General features: G+C 43.2%; 2 long non-coding RNA genes across 3 annotated transcripts in view; both read right to left on the reverse strand.

Moving 5' to 3' along the window:
* LOC142072837 (uncharacterized) overlaps window positions 1-22,494 on the reverse strand; it is a 232,032-nt gene that overhangs the window by 96,961 nt on the left and 112,577 nt on the right. The gene's annotated exons all lie outside the window — the stretch shown is intronic.
* Window positions 2,700-16,781, reverse strand: LOC125640454 (uncharacterized). The gene is made up of 3 exons (XR_007357783.2): window positions 16,312-16,781; window positions 15,218-15,268; window positions 2,700-3,260 (listed from the first exon to the last, which is right to left on the reverse strand). It is a non-coding gene; the product is annotated as an uncharacterized LOC125640454 (long non-coding RNA).

Below are 22,494 nucleotides of genomic sequence, written 5' to 3' on the forward strand. Positions count from 1 at the left end.
CACAAGACCATCCGTCCTATCCAAATAATGCACATTGTGTTCAGCAGATACTATAGAGGACTTAATTGTTCTTGTCTGTCTTTAACTCCTATGGACTCTGTGATAAAATTAAGGCCACTGTCACAAGATGGAGGTTGGCCTAAAAAAAAAAAAAAAAAAAGTCTTCCAACTCTGATTTCCACCTATGTTTACAGAGCTACGACGATGACATAATGGTGTGTTCAATGAACACCCTTCTGTTCGAAATTAAAAGAAAAAACAAACGACACAGAAGGCCAGGTCATCTGAAAATAAACCTTAATTTATGTACATATTCATTCATTATTGCAGCTTTCCCTCAATCAAAGTCTAGTAGATAACCAGGAGTTCTTTGGAGAAAAGAATTAACAGAGCAATGGAAGGAGAAACTTGTTAGATGGCTCAACTGGCATTGGAGAACCTACAGTGAGATTTCTGATTTATTACCCAAATTAGACCCAGGCAGAATAATATATTCTGTTTAATCATATGGATGTGTGTGTGTCCAGGATTTTTAAGCAAGAAAGAATGTTCTATGAACCAAAGCTCAGCTCTAAAATGAATGCACTAAAAAAGAATGGAGAAAGAAAGAGGGGGCACAATGGTTTACCAAGCCTATTTCTGAAGAGAGTTTGCCTCTAAACAAATGCCCTTTAGAATGAGGATCATCATCAAGGGCTCTTAACTAGTCAAGTTTCAGAGTAGCAGCCGTGTTAGTCTGTATCCGCAAAAAGAGAAGGAGGACAGATGCCACAAGAACTCCGTTTCTTTTAACTAGTCAAGTTTCCATGTGAAAGATGAAATGGGTAAATCAGCACCTTTTCCTACCTTATCTAAAGCATCAAGGGCTTGATTTCTTAGCAACACTCCACTGACTGGTTGGAATGCTTCTTCCCCCCTCCCAGAAAGTATTATTTCAGTATAAAGAAAAGGAGGACTTCACTTCATCCTGCAGCTCACGTAAGCTTATGCGCAAATAAATTTGTTCGTCTCTAAGGTGCTACAAGTCCCCTTGTTCTTTTTGCGGATACAGACGAACACGGCTGCTACTCTGAAACCGGTTATTTCAATATGTTTTTAAAGATGGTGGCAGTAGTTTCAATGAGCGCTGCTCACACCCACTCGTCTACATTCGCGATAACTCCCTTTACACAGGCATGCTCTGCTCAAGCAGCAGAGAATGCATTTAGTACTAGGTTCGCCAACCCTCCAGGATGGTCCTGGAGTCTCCAGGAAATAAAGATGAATCTTTAATTAAAGATGGTCATGTGATGAAACCTCCAGGAATACGTCCAACCAAAACTGGCAACCCTAGTGTCTACTGATTTAAAAAAAAAAGTTAAGGCGTTTTTTGTTTAACTAGAAGAAAAGACTCCACTCGGCGGAAGGGCTAAGGGTAGTGAGATGAGGTAGATAATAGGTGAGAAAGGGTAAGGGAGGATGATAGGACCCATTTGAAAAACAAAACAAAAACAAACTGCTGATGCACTGTGTGGATACAAATAGCTCCAGCAGGTAAATCGCAAAGCAAAACCGGACAGTTGTGTGTGACTAAATTAAAGGCTGATTGGTATAACAGAGCAGTTACCTGGGCCAAACAGCTAAAAACTACCAGGTCAGGGCCAGGCAACAGTGATCCACAACCTGCTTAGGTGCCCCATAAGCCTCCTCCATGGTAGGTCTGTCTTTCAGAAACAAGGGCTGGTGCACAGCCCCCACCGTGAATCATAGTCTGGAAGCGCAGCTAGGATGATCAGGGAAAATCCCTGAACGAAAGCAGTTACCACCCAGACTAACTCAAGTCTGAGAATGAGGCATTTCCCACAAGGGACTTCCTGCTCCGATTGCAGTCAGCAGCCAAACTCCCACAGACATCACAGAGAGTGTGGCCTGGACCTTAGTTAGAAGCATGTCTGACAAGGAGTCCATGGCCCTCAGAAGCTCCCCCCACTTTCCTGCTCTCTCCTGGAGGGTAGTTTTCTCACCTCCAACATGCAGTGGGAGGGGTGCAGGCTATGTGGTGCTGCTGTTAATCCTACCCAGACCTTTGCAGGTTCTGAAAGCTTGACTCTAACCCTTCTTTATTTGGATGAATGGGGGAGAAAGGAGGCCCATGCATCTCAGGTCATGTAATTCCTTCCGGATATTTTCCCTGCTTGAAGGCAGATATGGAAATATCTATTTGCACTTTGAGAGGCAGTGTGGTCTAGCAGATGGAATGCTGCACTGGGACTTCAGAGACCTGTATTTATTCTCAGCTGTGCCACTGATCTAATGGGTGACTTTAGGCAAGTCAAGTCATTTGGCCTCATTTTCTCCCTCTGAAATATGGGGATAATGACCCTTAGCTCCTTTGTAAAGTGCTTTGAGATCTAGGGATGATAAACGCCGTATAACTGCTAGACATGCTGTCTTCTTTAAGGGCCTGATCCAAAGCTCAGTGAAACCAATGCAGGCTTTTTCATTGACTCCAAGGAGCTTGGGATCATGCTCTGAAACACCAAACCTAATTCCATTATTTTAATCAGATCCTCATCCAAACTTCCCTGAATTTTGGGGATGCTCATATGTAGGGTTCCATGGGGGCCCATTGTTATTTAACAGGTTTTCAGGATTCACAAAGTAGACTCTACTTGATTACATGATTCAGAAATTGTCTCCATAGACTCACAGCAGCTCTGTAAGTTACTGTACAGCGTTTATTGCTTATTATGAAAACTACATGATAATAATTTCAATTATAAGCCTATTAGGTAGGTAATTGACAACACAAGTGTACTAAAGTTACATTCCACTTACTTCCATGCAAGTGTGCTGTGTTTTTAGGCAAGCAAAGCTGATAATCCAGGCATAAAATGATTTTATAATTAACTTCCTTTGTCTGAGTCCCTAGACTCAAACACAGTTTTGTTTAGCAGGCATTAAGCTGGCTCAGAGTTCATCTGTATTTTCCCTTCCCCTCTCGACTATCATTCCCAGAGACAGAAATTGCTCATTGTAACAGAAATCTTGCACAGCCATTGAAGAGACATTTGTTGACAACTTCACCACCAGGTATGATGAGGTCTCTTTCTAAAGCATGGGTACAGAAGACAACTCTGACAATAACGCGGTAAAAAGGGGAGAAAGTTGATTCATATCTTGATAGAAGGCCCAATCCTGAGAAGTGCCGAGTGCTGTTCCCCCCGACCCCCGACTCCTGTTGATATCCCTGGGGATCTGGGCATTCAGGATCAGGTTAGCTGTGGAGATATAAAAGCATCTCTTATTTAATAAAAGGGAAGAGAAATAATCCTTGTTTAGGGTCCTAACCTGTGATTTCAAAGGGATGACTCTCATTCACTTCTCATGGCATTGGATTGAATTAAGTGTTTATAGCATCTCAGCACAGAATAATTGCATTGCCGCAAGCTTGATTCCCCCCCCCCCCGGCGTGTTCCTTGGGATAACAGAAATAATACATGAGCATCTCAAGGCACTTTACAAGCTTTAACTGATTAATATCTACCTAACCCAGGATGGCAGGAGCATTATTTTATCCAATTTACAGTTGTGTAAATTGAGGCAGAGGAGTTAAGCGATTTGCTAAAGGTCACACAGCATCTCTGTGTAGATGCCACGAATAGAACCCAGGAGTTCTGGCTCCATGTCTCTCTGACCACTAGGCAACATAGCTTCAAAACAGAAAACATAGCAGGGCTAAAACATACACAGCTGGGTGGTTCTGCACTGTCTGCTACCAAATATGTGCAATATGTGAAAGAGCAATGGGAGTGTCTGAATGAAAAGTAGCACATTCCCTTATTTTGTGGCATGAAAAGCGAAGTTTTCAAGATGTGGCCTCTTGGCTGTTGTGCTTGCAATTCTAGTTATGGTACCCGGTGAACTGTCCGTACACACTACTGTGTATGCAACACTGGGTACACAAAATTGAGGCTTCTCTGAAAATTTGCCTCAGAGATTACAAATAGAGAGCTGTACAAATAATGGATTTTTCAGTTTGCTGGCAATTTCACAAAATTTGAAAAAAGTTTCAGGTTGAACCAAAGTTTAAAAAAAATTGAGGAAATTAAACCTGAAAAAATGTGTTTTGGATCAAACTAAATATTTTGTTTTCATGCTGATCATTTTTTAACTTTAAAAAAAGGAATTTTCACAATGAAAAAAGTCATTTCAAATCAAATAAATTCATTTTGAAAGTGCAACATTTATGGATTTAATTTATTTTATTGTTTTGGCCATAAGGATTGACTGGAATTGACACAAATGCATTAAATGGGTCACTGAATCTGCATTTTTTGCAGAAAAAAAGTTTCGGTCGAAAAACCTGCCCGGATCTACAAATATACAAGTAGATTTCATAGTCAGGTTGGAGGAGAGGGGGAAATGGTGATACTTCCCCAGCCCTGTCTTTGGTGTGCATTTCTGCTGCTGTGTACTGCAAAAGCCCTGGGATGCATTAACCATTTGATTAAAATGAAGTCAATGGAGTAAGTCAAGGTAATGGTAAACAAGTGACAACGCTCAGTGGTCAAAACTGCGAGTTAGGAATGCATCATGGAGACTGTCCGTATTAAAGTTTTGCCTGTTAGCTGAACTTGGTACCAGTATCATAGGCAGGAGTTAAACATGGAGGAAAGAAAAAGAAGTGTTTTTCAACTCAAACCCGGCTCCAATCTAAAAGTCTGCTCAACGTTCCAGAGTAGCTTGATGTTTTTGCTGAAGTAGCAAAGTACTTAAGGTAACATTACTGAGTGTCACCAGATGGTGCTATTATGCATGTTTCAAGTTTACTTTAACTGAATGTATAGGAAGGTGGATCTTGGAGAAATGCTTGTTGTTGGCTGGGATGGCTTCTTTCTGGAAGCTAAGAATATCATCAGTAATAGTCTGTGCCTTTCCTGAACCTTAATGTCTGGAATACATTAGGTTTAGAGCTGTTGCAAAAAACAGTATTTACAACCTGGCATGCAGACAAGAACATCACATTTAACAACGTTGGAATCTAAAACAATCATCATTAGGTTTCAGAGTCAGCACCCCATGTAGAAGAATGGGGGCAGCTTGTAGCTCTTACACTTCAGCTGAAGACAGACCCTTTTAAAGTCTTTCCACCCCCTTGCCCTATCTGGCCAGGAGAACAGAGTGTGTCTGTTTTCCCAGCTCTTGGTAACCAGTGACCCTCCAAAGATCAAAGGAAAAGAATAATGAATTTGCTGCTCAGCAGATCCATCACAATAGATTACGGACTGTATCATCTCCAGAAATGCATGACTATCTGGCTCAAGGACTGGGCAAGTAGAACTGGCTTGATAATGGCTGGGTTGAAGTGTAGATTCCCACCACTGCTGGGTGTGTCCAGTGCCCTCCAATTCTCTGCAGCGTAGTGCCGCCAGGGACAGCTGTTTGGCATCTAGCTCTCACATCTACTTTTTGTGAACAGGGCAATGGGCCTTCACTGCAGCATATATTTTGGAGGGGGAGGGGCGCAGAAGGGGACGGGAAGGGTTAGATCTTTCCCCCTGCCTTCTACTATCCCCACACAGTTCACAGTTGATCGTTTCCTACTTTTTCAAATTACTCATGACCATTCCTTTAAAATAATAAAAAGGGAACACATCAACCATGAAGTAAGAAAAATAGGAAAAAAGGCACCTTCAGGATGCCTTTTAGCACACAGAGGAGCATTAAGTAAAACAAATTTTATCAAAATAGCAGCTTTGAACTTTCAAACAGAGATGCTTCCCTAATGAAAGCCTTTGACTCTCTTTAAGCTTCAAATCTTTAGTTAAGGCAGATTATTGATTTGCTAGACACTGCCAGACTCACTATATGTTTAAAGGGTATCTATCTGTCCTCATTCTAGTTGTTAGTAGGCATAAGTGGATTAAAAGATAGATGGGAATGAGGAATTGCTTATAAATCTTTGTAACATGTTTTCAAGCTGCCCACCAAACCAGACACTGCAATTTCTTTTATGTTTAATACAGCAGCACCTAAGGATGACAATCAGGTATCCTGGCCCCCATTCTTCTGGGTGCAGTACACACAGAACTAGAGGTGAGTGAAAATCAATGTCCATCCTCTGGGAAATTCTGATATTTGTTTTCATCCAAAAAGCTGAACTGCCCAAGTTTTTGCAGAGAAAAGATCGAATTTTTTTTAATTAAAAATATCCACACACAATGTTTTGCCATTTCTGAGCTGAAACATTTCATTTTGAGCCAGTTCAGCATTAAGTGGCATTTGATGATGGGGTGCCTCATGAGAGTTGTAGTTTGAATGCATTTTGCCCCCATTCTCTCATATAAGCCAAGCTTCCTAGCTGGACTACATTTCCCATCATGCCCAGGTAATCATGTGACTCCCATGATGCACTACATACCTTAGTCAGAGCGGAGATTGTGGTGCATCACGGGAGATGTAGTCCATAGCAGCATGGCCCAATAGGGGAAAATAGAGGGCATTCTACAGCTCCCTTGTGGCACCACAGCACCAAAGGAGTTGCAGTTGACTGTAGGTATTTTTATTCATTCATTTATTTTCTTAATGGAACACTGACAAATTTCACCAAAATCAAAATTTTCCCTCTGAGAATTTTGATTCTTTAGAAACTGCATTTCCCACTGGAAAATCATCAACAGAAAATTCTCAACCAGCTCCACAAGTAACATCCAGACAGTCACTGCTTCAGCCAGCTCACAATCTAAGATTTTGACAAAACACACTAGATGAATAGCAGACAAATGGGGACAGAGGAAGGACGACAACGAGGTAACAGTGGAGACCACTGCATATGCATAACTTAGTCATAACAGTGATCTTAGTAGTCACAACTTCAGTGCCAATGATGACAAGAGTGATGTTTTGAGGTATTGCACAATCAAAGTCTATGCGAGCTTCCCCATTCACCCCAATTTTGAGCTGCAGCACTGCCTGGTGTTCCAGCCCAAGACTACCGACAGTTCTGTCCATTAAATCGGGTCAGACTTTTTCATGGAGACCTTTTAATTTTTGATGAAAAATATCGTTTTCATCTAAATCAACATGTTTTGAAAAATGTGATTTTCATGATATTTCATTTTAAAATAAATGAAACAAAGCATTTTGAGAATGTCAGAGTGTCCCATTTTGACATTTTCAGAATGGGAAGTTTTGATTTTTTTTTTATTCTGAAACCATTTTTTGGAAATTGTTTGAAATGATATTCATTTTAAAATAAAAAAAAATTTAAAAGGAAGACGTTCAAAATGGTTGAATCAGAAAAAATGTTTTGATTTCATGGAAACCAAATGCTATGAGTGACCCAAAACAACTTTTTATGGAATTTCATGGGAAATCTTCATTCCCCTTCCTTTCAGGAACAGACAAAACATTAATCCTAGAATTTCCTGTGAAACCAGAAATCAGATTCTCAGCCTGCTCTACTGTCTGACTGCTGATTTGAGGCACTCAAGTTCCACCTTGTGAACCTCATCTACTTCTGCCCGGTTTACAATCTTCTGATACGAGTACCCCTGGCTCTTCCAGCTCTGAACCCCTCATGAGTAGAGGCTGAGGAGGACTGACAAATTGTGGTGAAACATTACATGGTTTTGCAGTCCACAGCAAAAAGGAACCAAAATGACACCAACCCATTCATGCTCACCTGTGGCCAAATCTGTGCTGCTGGCCCCACCTGCTGTGCCATGGCATTTGACTGTTGGTCCATGAAATCAATACAACTCCAGGCTGCACTTGATACTCTGAGCAGCCCAGCAACATGGCTTTATCCTGTAGTCTTGGCAGCAGTCACATCAGGTTTTGAAGCCCACATGGGGACGTGCAGCCCTTGCAACTTGGCTCTAACCCTCAAGAGGCAATGAACGGGCAATGGGGCACTGAGCAAACAACAGCGACTGCACATATGGGGCAATATACTGCCTGTCCCATCACAGGAAGATGCCCTGAACTGGGGAACAGCAGGAATACACACTTGCTCCTCGCAATAATTTTGAGAGTGAGCCGGGGGCAGCAATGAGAGGGGCGCGGTGGCCGCACCCACTGCTACAATTGAGGAGTGGAAATATTGGCAGCACAGCTGATCTTCATGCTGTCCACTTGTTTTGATGGGGAAGCATTAAGGGATCCCTTCCAATGCAGCCCTTTCATAAAAATAAAGGGAAGGGTAACCACCTTTCTGTATACAGAACTATAAAATCCCTTCTGGCCAGAGGCAAAATCCTTTCACCTGTAAAGGGTTAAGAAGCTAAGATAATCTCGCTGGCACCTGACCAAAATGACCAATGAGGAGACAAGATACTTTCAATGCTGGGCAGGGGGGGAACAAAGGGTCTGTCTGTCTCTGTGATGCTTTTGCCGGGAACAGATCAGGAATGCTCTTCAGAACTCCTGTAAAAAGTTAGTAAGCAATCTAGCTAGAAATGCATTAGATTTTCTTTTGTTTAATGGCTGGTAAAATAGCTGTGCTGAATGGAATGTATATTCCTGTTTGTGTGTCTTTTTGTAACTTAAGGTTTTGCCGAGAGGGATTCTCTATGTTTTGAATCTGATTACCCTGTAAGGTATTTACCATCCTGATTTTACAGAGGTGATTCTTTTACTTTTGCTTTCATTAAAATTCTTTTAAGAACCTGATTGTTTTTTCATTGTTCTTAAGATCCAAGGGTTTGGGTCTGTGTTCACCTATGCAAATTGGTGAGGATTGTTATCAAGCCTTCCCCAGGAAAGGGGGTGTAGGGCTTGAAGGGATATTTTGGGAGAAGATGTCTCCAAGTGGGCTCTTTCTCTGTTCTTTGTGTAACACTTTGGTGGTGGCAGCATAGGGTTCAAGGACAAGGCAAAGTTTGTACCTTGGGGAAGTTTTTAACCTAAGCTGGTAAGAATAAGCTTAGGGGGTCTTTCATGCAGGTCCCCACATCTGTACCCTAGGAGTTCAGGGTGGAGAAGGAACCTTGACAAGCCCTTAGAAGACCCCTTTGTACAAATTCTCTTTATTCTACTGTGCTGCCTATACTGAATCTTAATGCTTTGCACAGACCATTTCCTTTATTTTTCCCCTTCCCTGACCTCTCTTTACCAGCCTGTCTGTCCTTTGACCACGAGCTCCTAAGGGCCAGGACTCTTTCTTCTTGCACATCTGAAGAATGCCCAACACATGGTATCTGGCCATATGCTACTGCAAATTAATAATGTCTACTAATAAAAATACCCAAGGGGCAGAGTGGCAATATTGGAGTACTTTAAGAAGGTATTTTAGCTTTTTATTAAAGCTTGGTTTTACAGACTATGCTGAATTTTCATCCAAATCCATGAAAACTTTCGATTTTGCTCAGTCAATTTTAACCATTTCCCCAAGATTTTGCCCAAAGTGGCAAAAATGTTCACTCTGGATCATATTCACAAATACATAATTAAAAAGCAGTTTTCACGCACAAGTAGTTAATAGTTTCATGCAGTTCTGTTCAGAGGTATAGTATTACCTGTCGTCATCTGACTGCTGCATGGCACAGACCTTGAAATTTCAACCCCTTCTAATTTGGGAAGCACACATCCCTGCACACGCGCACAAATACAAAAAACAGAAATGGAAAGGCAAAAGGCTTTTGGGCTACAGAGAGATTTTGATTCTTTCAGTGTGTGGTCTACAAGGTGGCAGATTCCCCAAGATGTAGATCAGCATATTCAAAGTAGCAGAAGACAGACTAAAAGTACTAATTGAGGAGACATTGCGGTAAAAAGACCAGGATGGCAAAATGCTGCAACGTAGGAAAATCTTTCAGTGACAAAAAGGTATAGCAGACATCAATCCTATAGACAAAAGGCTGCCATATTCTATAGCAATTGCCCAAAACAGTAGCAGATCACACAAAGGCTAATGGCCCATTGACTCACATGGGAGCTCTAGGTGCTAGGCGCATCAGAAAACCATGCCTAAAGGGCATAGAACCTGATCTTGCTTCCTCTGAAGCGGACCCCAATTTGCACAATGTGGTGCTGACTAAGCACACCAACTAGGTGCATAATTGTGAACACGACGTCCCCTAACAGGTCTGAAAATCTGGCCCTTTTGCAGTGGGGGGTGAAGGGGGGGGGAAGGTGTAGGAAGAATATTTAATGTAGTTGGATAATTTTCAAAGAGGAGATGCATGCGAGGAGCATTATGTGGAGTCACATCCCCTCCCACGACTTTCTGCTTGGCTTGTACTGAGCATGCTCAGTACCACTGCTGAAGCCAGCTGCCCTCACTCTGTCCCCTCCCACTATTGGCAGCCTCCGGTCTTCTCTACAACAACCTCTTTAGGTGATTTGACAGTTTACAGAACTATCATGGTTATGGGGCTCGTTGCCTTTCTGTCCTCCTCCTGCTCTCTGAGAGGGCTCACCTCAGGTTTGGGGCCTCTTGCCTTTACCCCTTGGGATAGGCTCGAGAGTCTTCCACACCTAGAGTGGGACCCAAGTATGTTACCTGCTTAGCACCTTGCAGATCTGACTGTTTTTTCCCCTTTGGGAACTTGTAACCCTTGATATATTGACCCACAGTCTCCTTAAAAACAAAAGTTATATTTGGCAATTGGAACAAGATTTTAAAACAACCTGTATGCATTTCTGTCTTACCTACAGTACTACCATCCCATAATGACAACCTAGAAAGGATCGTCCTCTTCAGACACCCACAATGGGTTCTGTTCTCCGAGTGTCTCAGACTGGTTTCTCTCTCCTGAATTCCCTAGAACATTCTTTTAATTGTACCAGGGTTCTGTACCCTCCAGGAGTTTTCTTGAAGTGTTTGTGGCCCTCCCTGGTCAAACTGGTTCTGTAGACCATCCTGGTGATGCTAACTAATTGTCTGATATATTCTATCCACCAGAAGACATTAGGTGCACACACGGTACTTCATTACAACTGCACTATTCTTACGGAGTTACCCGATAGATCTTTCGCCAGATAATTGTATCAGTAATGATGACAATACTAAAAGATTAAAACCTATGAGAAAGGACTAAGACTCACTCCTTTTCCAGTAAGAACAAGATGGACTTCGTGGTGTTAATTGCTACCTTTCAATTTAAGAAGGGGCTTGTTAAAATTGATTTAGAGAGAGATAGATTAATGCACCATCCAATAACAGGTAAATTAAAGCATAATGTATAGATTTTATCATTTGTTAGGAAAGAGTATAACTGACACTGGCAGACCAAGTACCAGCTCATGCCAAAGCCCCTAGGTTCCACTGAACACTGACAAATACATAGCTGGAGACCAGTCTGGCCAACTGGTGTGAATATTGTTAAAATAGGTATTAGGTTTATAACAATGTATTTAGACTTGATGAAATGCTTGAGGGATGTTGCATGTAATGCTCTGACTTACAACATCTGTAACCCATGGAATCAGGTCATAATTAGTGTTTGCATTGTAAATCTCTGCAGCTGTGCAACTCAAACAGGAAAGCAGCATTAAGTAATGTAAAGTGCTACTTCTGAACGCAAGAAGGCCCACTGAACCCAAACGAGCCACTGTGAAACATTGAAGGACAAAGACTTTGTTGATTGCCCTTAGCTCCCAGAAGAGAAGATAGGAGCAGTTACTTGTTCCATCAGTTTGAACTCTGGTGGAAAGGAATAACAACCCCTGACCAGAAGGAACAGTATCACTATGCTGCTTGGAATTTGGAGAGGGTAATATTTCTAAGCATAAGCAAGGGATCCCCAAGCTGCTTAGCTTTCTGTGTCCTCTAGAGGACACAGAAAGCTTGCATATTGCAGCAGTTTGTTACAGTCTTAGGTTCCAAAAGGTAACTTATTTGCATGTGTTTGTTTAGCTCCTATAACCTTGTTAACAACTCATTTTTTCTTTTTGTTAATAAAATGTTTAGTTAGTTCATTATAGGGACTGTCTATAAGTGTTGTCTTTGCTGGGAGGTCTAAGGTGCAATTGGCCTGGGGTAAGTGACTGGTCCTTTGGGACTGGGAGTAACGTGAATATGGTTCTATTTTGTTGATGTAAGGGGACCATCTATCACAAGGGCAAGTTTGCCTGGGTGGCAAGATAGACCGCAGTACCCAAGTGGACTGTTTGTGATTACACGGTTAGGCTGTTAGATAGTGCCTGAGGAGTTCACACTTGTGACTTGGTTGGTGAAACCTAAGTATAGAGCACGCAACTAGTTTGGGGTTTGTGTGCTGCTTCTTGACAGTCTGCACTCGGGCTCGTGAGCTACTCCAGACAGCTTGTCACTAACATTCACCTGGAAATTTCTTAACGTAGCAGAAAGCACCTGGGATAGATTACAAGAGAGTAAGCTGTCATGGGATATACAAGCTATAATATTTGCATCTGTGGGTTATCAGATTGCAAGCTGGTCCAGATTTAGTGATCACTGCTATGTCTAGTGACCCATATGAAATGGTTTTAATCCAGTTTGTGTTCAAACGGTATGCACATCATAACTGGCCTACTTACTGGTAATCACAGCAAAGAGTGGTTTGTTGGCCTATGGAATTCTCTTTCAATCCATGAGGTGGGACCTGTACAACACAAGGCCCTAAGGATTTCCAGACCGTGTCTCTTCCGGCTGCCAAAAGCACCACCGGAGATATGTCTCTCTCACCTGACTATACCTCATCATGAGGATGCAATAGAGAGCGATGAAGATATTGTCATTGCACAAATCACTGCTACAACTCAAGGAGTGGCCACAGTCTAAGAGTGGGCAACAGCTAGAAGAGAAGACATGGTATTTCAGGACTCAAAGACAGACATAGTTAATAGATGGCCTTAAAAGACAATGACACCGCATCACTTCTAACAGTATAGACGTGTATCACATGATTGGTCCCTTGTAAATGAATGGATTTTGAGAACTGATTGTCTTGTTGTGCTTACATGTTTGAGAAAACAGTTGATTCACTTGGCACATGAAGAACATCTGGAGATGTGTCTAACCAAAAGACAATTGTGACAAGATTTCTGGTGGCCAGGAAAGGACAAGCAAGTTCAGGGGGTAATCAAGAATTTCCTGGCTTATGCTAGTAGTAATAAATCACAGAAAACCTTCAGTATCTCTCTCGCTCCATTTGACTATCCCAACTGACCACAGGAGAAACAGGCTCTTGACAGAATGGGACCATTTGAGGATCATCCGGTTAAACAAAGATTTGCCGTAGTAATGGCAGACTATCATTCAAAGTGGTCACAAATTACCTTCAGTGGTAAGGTTACCATTGAAATAATGATTCGATTCAGGTCATCAATCTTCACCAGAGAAGGATTTCCCAAGAAACAGGTAACGGTCACTGGAATAAAATTGACCTCCACTGAAATGCAGCAATACTTCAGTTGTAATGGTATAAAGCACAAAATGGTTTCTTCATACACAGAGCTAATACTCTAGTCGGGAGAATGAACAGACTGGTGAAAGAAAGTTTGCAGCTTACCAGTTTGCAAGCAGGACCATGGAAAGAAGCATTACATGAAACACTGTTTGCCTACAGGACCACTCTACACTCAACAGGAGTATTACCCTTTGAACCATTAAGAGGGAACAAGGCCAATAGATGACTTACTATCTGTTAAGGTCTTACATCAGGGCAATGGAGTCTGCCTAAAAGTGGGGAGGCACAAGGCCCTGCACCTCCTCTTCCTCCCAAGCCTCCACCTAAGTCAAAAGCTGGAGCCGGGTTGGGACCTGCTGTCGGGCAGGTGGAGGGTCCTCAGCTTCCCATAGCTGCCTGTCTTACCCTGACCCAGTTCTGGCTTCTGACCTGGCCTGGGGACAGGCCCAAAGAGCTGCAGCTGGGCCACGATAAGAGCAGCCCAGTCAGCTGTAGGGAGCCACAGACCCTCCACCTGCCCTGGGTGGGAGTCCCGAGGTCATGAGCCAGGGGCTGCGCTCAGCCTGCAGTCCAGCAGGTGGAGGATCTGCAGCTCCCACAGCTGCTCAGACTCCCCAGGCTTGGCTCCAGCTCCTGGCCTGGTCGGGGGCAGGAAGAGGATGGGCAGAGGACTGGGCAAAAAGTAGGAGAGCCATGGCCCCTTGACTCCCCTGCCTTATGTTTCCCCTTTTCAACCAAAAACTTCTATTCAAGAATGGGTTTATCCTGTTTGTTCTTAGCACAGACAGCATGTAGATCTTAAGAAAGGTATTAAACCTCAAGTTCCAAATTGGAGATTTTGTTCATTTGAAGTTGCCATACAGAGTCAAAAGGATGGTTCAAGATATTCGTATCCTTTACAGATAACAGAAATCCAAGGAGATTCTGCTGTATTAAGAGATGGAAAGAAACTGAACATTTCAAGATTGTCCACAGCTCATCAGAGAAAGCTGAAGAGCAAGCAGATTTCTACTGTGGACCAGAGAAGGATTCCTTTGATAGTGATGATGAACAATCTATGATAGGGGGAAAGGTTCCACAGTGAAGTTTCGTTTGTGCCTCTCCAGGTGTTAGGAGAAGTGTGAGATAAAGGAAACTGCTAAGAGATAGGAGAACTTTGTTGTACAACTTTAAACAGTCCCTTTCAAATTGTCAGTGGAGTCTGATAACAGTTATCCTACAGGGGGGGGGGTCTGGACAGGAATGAACACGTTTTCTGAAACACTTCAGAACCCCCCATCCCCAACAACATTGGCAAGGAAAATGACCAATTTAGGGGGGAACCCAAAAAGAAACCCTTCATTGCTTTGAAGGCAACATGGGTGAAGCAGGTAGCTACACTAGTTTGGGTTTGTAATTTTGTTACTAGGTGATTCCGGTAGCCTTGGGTCCAGGAACTACAATTCCCAGGATGCACCAGAGGTAAGGTGCAAAAAAGGAGGAGGAGAGAAGAAAAGGAAAAAAAAGAAAGCGTGAGCTCTGTGAAGAGAGTCTTAACTTTGCTGTTATTGAGATTCCTGAGTCTTCCCTCACAGGATTGCAGGTACAAAACCCTCTCCTATGAAAGGATGTCCCTCTGACACTCTCTCCTGCCCAAAGCTTCCTGTTACCAGCTCTCTGGGTCCCTTGAGTTTACATGTCCCACCACCAACATCCGGTTCATGTGTTCTACTGCTGTGGATTTTGCACTCCCCAAACCCCAATCCCCTGCAGAGAAGTTGGAACAAATTGCCTTCTGTCATCCTAATGTTCTAGTTCTATTCTAGACTAGCAACAGGCCATAATGACTGTATTTCAAAGACAGACATATTGGTTCTGCTCACCTATGTCACCACCACTTGAAACTTCAGTCCATTCACCTCCATGTTGGACAACTGAGAAGGCAAAAATCAACCTTACCATCAAAATGGAGTTTGCAGCTTGATAAAGATACAGACAGTTCCGAATGTCAAAACAGAATTCGTAAATTGTACGCAGACAGATTCCCTCAGTTCATCACAAAAGAGACAGTAAAAATGACAGCTGAAACAAAACATTGTGATCTTATCAAGATGAAATGTTTCAATAAAACTGAAACAGAAAGTGGGAGAATGAAGCAAACTACAACTCCCGTAAGGCACCGTAACAGCATTTCTGAATAGATATATTCCATATTTGACTATTCATGCAAAGCTGGATTTTTCCAAACCAAAACATGGTTTTCATCTAGGTTTTCCATGGGGAGCAAACCCATTTTCCTACCAGCACTACTTGTAATGCTGTGGCCCATGCGCTGCTGATGCTGTGGCTAAACAGAGAACTGTGTTTGTGCAGAATTGTTGATCTGGTACAGTCCAGCAGCACTAAATTAGACTTTATTCTCCTTTTGTGGGATACTAGTAACTCCCCACGATTGAGTCATCCAATGGAATTAGACCCAGGACCTCTGGATCTAAAAAGCACAAGTCTCGTCTGTTGGAGACAAAAGATCAACTCCACTAATTGGAAGGCAGCAGACGACAAATGTCTTACATAGTCCAGCCACTAGAGGGGGTACAAAGACCTACACTCTCACAAACATGGGGGACACACTCCCTCTGGGCAGGGAAGTTCATTGGGAGGTTCACAGCAGTTCAAATCCCCTTACAGGCCCTCCCTGCTTGTAGATTGCTGATAGAGTGACCAGACAGCAAGTGTGAAAAATCAGGAGGGGGGGGGGGGAAAGGGGTAATAGGACTGTATGTAAGACCAAGCCCCAAATATCGGGACTGTCCCTGTAAAATCAGGACATCTGGTCACCCTAATTGCTGAGGAAGAATAAAGTACTTTAAAAACACTGAGAGACACAAAAGAAACTCACTGCAGTGTAACCCTGTGCCAAAGAGCTAGGATCATTCTTAAACAAATAAATGGGGAAAGTGAAATGAGAAAGCCATACCAGGAAAACATTCTGCAGGTGGGTGGGTGGATGGAGCTTCTTTCTTCCAGTTCCTCATTCTTGTCCTTCTTGTCTCTTTGAGCTCATTAATATACTTTGCTTCATTAAATCACCCCATCAGAATTAATGCCTCTTGGCTTAGGTAATGCATTCCCCCACATTCACAGTCACTGTCGCTGGAATGACATAGGAAAGGTCTTGGCTTGCCTTATAAAAATTAAAACCCAAGTTTAGGAGTGCTTACATTAGTCCCATCTTTGTTTAAAATAAAACAGGAAGCTTTTCCCAGTGCCCAAGCTTCTCTGTTGCACAGGTGCACAGAGCGTAAGATTACACAGCATTAGATTAACACCAAAACCACACGATAGATCTCAGCGGGAAGTTAGCCTCTCTCTGCCTTGATCATTCCAATCTCCCTCCAGGCATCTTTCCATCAGCCAGAATCTCAAGGGAAACGTCAGTGGAGTCTGACAGGAGGAGTCCAGCCTGCCAGGTTTTCAAAGATTTAAGAGACGTTCTTGCAATTCACCATTTAAACAAAAAACAAACCCACAGCCAAGGCTGTCACTCAAAGTTTTAATAGGCTAAGAATAATTGCGCTCCCAATCTATTAAACCTGTGACACACACACTATAAAGGCTTTAGGGAATAAAATACAATATTGCAATGGAAAATACTGCGTCAGTTAGATGGAAAAGTGCCCCCCCCCCAAAAAAAAAGCAGGGGGAGGTGGAGGGAACACAATGAATAAATGGAGATTTCATGAGGCGAGGGATGGCAGGCACACCTTAGGAAATGCTAATTTAGGTCCCTCACATTATGATCCTTGGTTCTACAGCAGGAACTAATTTTCATCTGTCAGAGGAGGAAAGCAAGGGTTAAAAGCAGTTTCATCCAGTGCATCATAGCTGATGAATGAAGCCCCTGTGCATATGGTCAGATCAGTCCAGTGCCTCTCAATCTTGTGGGTCATTTACCCGTACTCTGCCCAACGGCCTACTCCTAGATGCTGCCAAGTTCCCAAAGATATTGAAGAGAGCTGCAGGGGACCACCACCAAGATCTGGCCCAAAATGAGAGAGACAAGAAAGCATGAAACAGCAGCCTCTCTGCTGGTCTCTCTTGGATGTGAAAAGCCTCAAGGAGGAATCAGTAGCCCATTGAGAGAGACAATGGCAATGGCAGGTATGGACTAATGTTTTGAAAGCTCTCAAGAAACGTCACACAGCATCAAAAGGGGCCCGTGACATACTCTTCGCCCGTACACAAGCGCCTTGTATTCGGATATCCCGCTGCAGTGCCTCATGGGAGCTGTAGTTCAGTTTCCTCATCTCCCCATTCTCCTCTATGGGTAGAGTTCCCCAGCAGGGCCTACAACCCCCCTAATGCACCACAGCCAGGGACTCCCATGATGCAATTGTCTCCCTCACCATGAAGAGAGACTTCCCTACCCTGCATAAACATGGCTCCAGTGAGAACTTTATCCAAGTTATTAAACAAAAAAAAAACCACCAACAACAAAGTGCCTTGTCATATAGTTGTTCCCATTGTGTATCAACCAGAGGAGCGTAATGGGCACCCGTCTACATGATACAGAGCTGGGATTTTCAGTTCTCAACAAGTCTTTCTGTTGACAGTCTAAAACCCATGAGGGTGAAGCTTGGGCAGATTGAAACATTCTAGTGACAACAAGATTAAAAACAGAGCCTTAAATGTGTTGTGTAAGTTTTGGGAGCACACATCATTATAACCCATGGAGGAATTCAAAGAGAAAAGCCTGGCTGCTTTGGATTCCTGTCCAGAGGAACAGCACAAGCACAGCTTGTGCGGAGCAGGAATCCACTGTTTACAAACAATGCTAGGAAACAGTCTATTACCTGCTATAGTTCCCATTGACTCTCTCGTAATTGTTTATTGTGCTTGGATGAATATCTTAGATGCTTTACATCATTTAATGGAGTATTTTTCCCTTTCGATTAATCGAGAAGTGTGATCATTGACTGACAAGGGGAAACACGTTCACATAAAGACAGGCAAACCACAAGCCCCCAACTCAGGTCATTTGTCCAAAAGCCAAAGTCAGTTTCTAAGTTTACGCACTAGTCATCTTATTTTTAAACCCCCTGCTCATCGTAATCCAGAGACTTCCGAATCCTCTCTGGGAGTGAAATAAGAGGTTCCCCAAATCCCATAAATATGGCTGTTCTTGTAAGGTTTCCAACCTGGCTGGAAAAGTATCAGAAACTCTCCAGAAAGGCTGTTCTCACAACAACGTTCAATATGTGTAATTGTGTCACCCTCTAGAGGACAGGATAGGTTAGAAGCCCTATGAACACTGATAGAAATACTTCATTAACCCAAGGAGGATGGAAAAGCTTGCCCCACTAGTGTTCCTCTCCCAATAGTATGGGTACACCATGATTTTGTTTAAGGCTGTAATCCTATCACCAACCAACTCAGCCAGAAGTTACAGGCTTGATACAGGAAATACTGAGGTAAATTCTGTGGTCTGTATTACACCAGACGTCAGACTAGAAACTCATATGGTCCTTTTTGGGCTTGAGATCTATTAATCCATTAACTTGAACATTGTAGTATAGATTCTGGATGCACCGTGCAGCAGGCACTAAACAAACAGACCTGGCTGGAGTCCAGAGTTATTGTGACATTAAAAATGGCCAAGAGAAATAATCCAGAGGTGCTGAGAAGCTGACCCTCTCTCAAGCTCTGAGGCAGGACACAAGTTGTGACAAAGTCAGGAGGGATGAAAGCTAAAGACTTCTTGAGGCAGTTAACAGAATAGAGGAGAAAGTACTTATACTTGATTTAGACTTCCATAAAGCCCCTGGCAAAAGGCTGTTAAGGAAACTCTGTAGTAACGAGATGCAAGATCTCGTAATACAAGCGGCAGGTAGAAAAATAAAGAGTAGGAACAACATTTTCAACATGGAAGGAGGTTAATAGTTGGATAAAATATATTATTTGTAAAGTGCAAATTTTGGACAGTAAATAGATTAGCTATTGACAACTTATCAATGGTTGTGGTGGAAATCTGTAAATCAAGATTAGATGTCCTTCTCAATTATGTTGCCATAGGCACTGGCTCCATAGGTGCTTTGGGGCTAGAGCACCCACAGGGGGAAAATGGTGGATGCTGAGCACCCACCGGCAGTTTCTGCTATCAGCTTCCCCACCACTGCGTCCCACCTGCCAGCAGGCCCCGCAGGTCAGCACCACCTCCTCCCTCCCTGCGCCTCCCGCCCACCGCCAACAGGTATTTTGCGGTGTGCAGGAGGCTGGGAGGGAGGGGGTAGGAGTGAGGACATGGTGCTCTTGGGGGAGGGGGCGGACCTGGGCAGGAAGAGGCAGGGTGGGACATTGGGAGAAGGGGTAGGGTCTGGGACAGTGCCAGGGGTCAAGCACCCCCAGGCACTTTGGAAAGTCGGCGCATGTGGATGTTGGTCTACTTCAAGCTCAAGGTTAATCGGGCTTTACGCACGAAGTACTAGGTGAAATTCTATTTCCTGTGTTATGCAGACAAGATCATGCTAATGATCCCACCGGGCCATAAAAATCTATGATTCTCTACACAGAGGTAAAACCGTGAGGTGGCAACATTTGCAGATAACACCTAATTATTGAGGTTAGGAAGGACTAGAGAGAATTATATGGAACTTCACAAACACCTGGCACCTAAACTGTTGGGCAACATGGACAAGGGCAAGGTAATGGCCATTGCGAGGAAGAAATTGAGTTACTCGTACATATTCCTGGGTTTTAACTGAACTATCACCCCCCACATGGCACCATTGTTCATTGTCAGAGAGACAGAACACTGGACTAGAGGGGCCTCCTGTGTTTCCAGAACTACTTAGGGTCCACACATGTTTTAGAGCTGACACCTGGGCTGGAGAGACAGTAGACATATGCAAAGAAGTGTCATCTCCTTGCTGACTCCGACAACAGGAGTTGTACTGAAGGAATCTCTCAAATCTCACTTGGCACGGAGAGGAGTGGAGAAGTCCAGGAGGAAAAAATTAATAGACAAAACAACGTCTCCATTGTGTCCTTGATGAAGGAGCCAGAGGAGAGTCTCCCATTAGTTCATGTGTCTCCTTTCAATTAAGGGATTGAGGGTTATAGTATAAAAGCACATGAAATAAATCAGGCAGTGCCTTGGAATTAAATCTAGACTTTTCTCAAGCCATCAGTTAAGAGCCCAAATCTCATACCCATAGAAAATAGTTCAGAGAAACTGGCAGTTCCAGATTGGAAAGGAAGACTGGCCCTACTTGCTGCTGCATTCACATTTCCATTATTCAACTCGCTATTAAAGCCAAAGCTGCAAGGGGCAGATTCCCAGCTCACAAATCTAGAGTGACCGAAGGGTTCACTTTACACCAGTATATCATTTCAGCTGGGATTTGATTAAGTGGTAAAAATACGTTATCCCCATAGAAATCCCATCACCATCAGAAGCTTCTATTTCTCTTTGCTGCAGTGTCATCTCCAAGATGTAAAATCCTTGGAAGTGGCACAAAGAAAAGGCAATCTGAAATACACACCTAGACTATTGCACAGCAATAGAATAGGAAGTCGTCCAGTGTAATACCAGCCTAATGACTGTTACATGCACATCCTTCTGAGATATTAACCCAGTGTCTCAATTAGAGCAGAGGGGTAAACTTTGGAGACACTGGTGATTCTGGACAGGAATTAATATGTTTTCTGAAACACTTCAGACCCCCACAACAACATTGGCAATGATAATAATGACCAGTTTAGGGGGGACAAAGCCTCAAACCAAAAACAAACCCTTCATTGCTTTGAAGGCAACATGGGTGAAGCAGGAACACAAGCTGCATCTGCTCATCTGTGTTGTCTGGTTATATTTAATTCATCTTAGTCACTTTGCAGCCTAAGAAACTTGCTCAGAAACTCCAGATGCTATCAAATGCTGGAACACCTTGTCCCAGAGCAGTCGGATGTAACCAGTTAGAACACTTCTAAACAAAACACTGGTGCCAGAAGACAGGGTCATCACAGAAAACTGCAAAGGCTTAAATACAAAGGAACAGACAAGGTAAGATAGTAACTCACACCTATTTGAGCACTCATTGTTGTACAAATAGGTGATTTCTCATGCCCTCACTTCCTTTCAGTTATTTATCTGAGTTTCCCTTATGGATGCAAAAACTGATTAAATCCATCAGTTGGACTCAGATCCAGGGGCTACCTAGAGGTAGTGACTAACAGAAGAGAAAAGTTGTGGTTCAGGCAGCAGAATGGAAGCCAAGAGATTTAATTCCTGGCTCCGCCACAGGCGGTTTGTGTGCCTGTAGACAATCACATCAGGCCAGATTTGATATCATGTGTCTCAGGAAGTCATGTCATGGGAGGGAGGGATAGCTCAGTGGTTTGAGCATTGGTGTGCTAAACCCAGGGTTGTGAGTTCCATCCAGGGGGCATTTAGGGATCTGGGGCAAAAATTTGGGATTGGCCCTGCTTTGAGCAGGGGGTTGGACTAGATGACCTCCTGAGGTCCCTTCCAACCCTGATATTCTATGATTCTATGTTTCAAAGCCACCTTTTTTGACTCCTAGATTCTGCATTTTCCTGAGGGCCAACGTAGCCTCTGGTGTGTAACTTAGAGCATCCACTGCTATGCATGGCGTTACTTTATCTTTACACCAGCATAACTGAGATCAGAACATGTTCCTAACTAAGTAAAGGTTGTCTATACACCCTCACTCAATACAATAAGAACATAAGAATGGCCATACTGGGTCAGAGTAATGGTCCATCTAGCCCAGAATCTTGTCTAACTGTGGCCAATGCCAGGTGTTTCAGAGGCAATGAAAAGAACAGGCAATCATCAAATGATCCATCCAAGGTTGTCCATTCCCAGCTTCTGGTAAACAGAGGCTAGGGACCCTCAGAGCATAGGTTTGCATCCCTGACCATCCTGGCCAACAGCCATTGATAGACCTATCCTCCATGAACGTATCTAGTTTTTTTTGAACCCTGTTATAGTTTTGGCCTTCACGACATCCCCTGGCAAATAGTTCCACAGTTTGTGCGTTAGAGCCTACTGGTCTGGCTGACACAATGACAGCACCCTCCCACAAAGTATTGCTTTTGGTATTGAGGTTTCTTCAAGTGATAGAACAGAAGATAGTAGCCC

The sequence above is a fragment of the Caretta caretta genome, chromosome 7 (assembly GCF_965140235.1).
Source record: "Caretta caretta isolate rCarCar2 chromosome 7, rCarCar1.hap1, whole genome shotgun sequence".
NCBI classification, from domain to species: Eukaryota; Metazoa; Chordata; order Testudines; family Cheloniidae; genus Caretta; species Caretta caretta.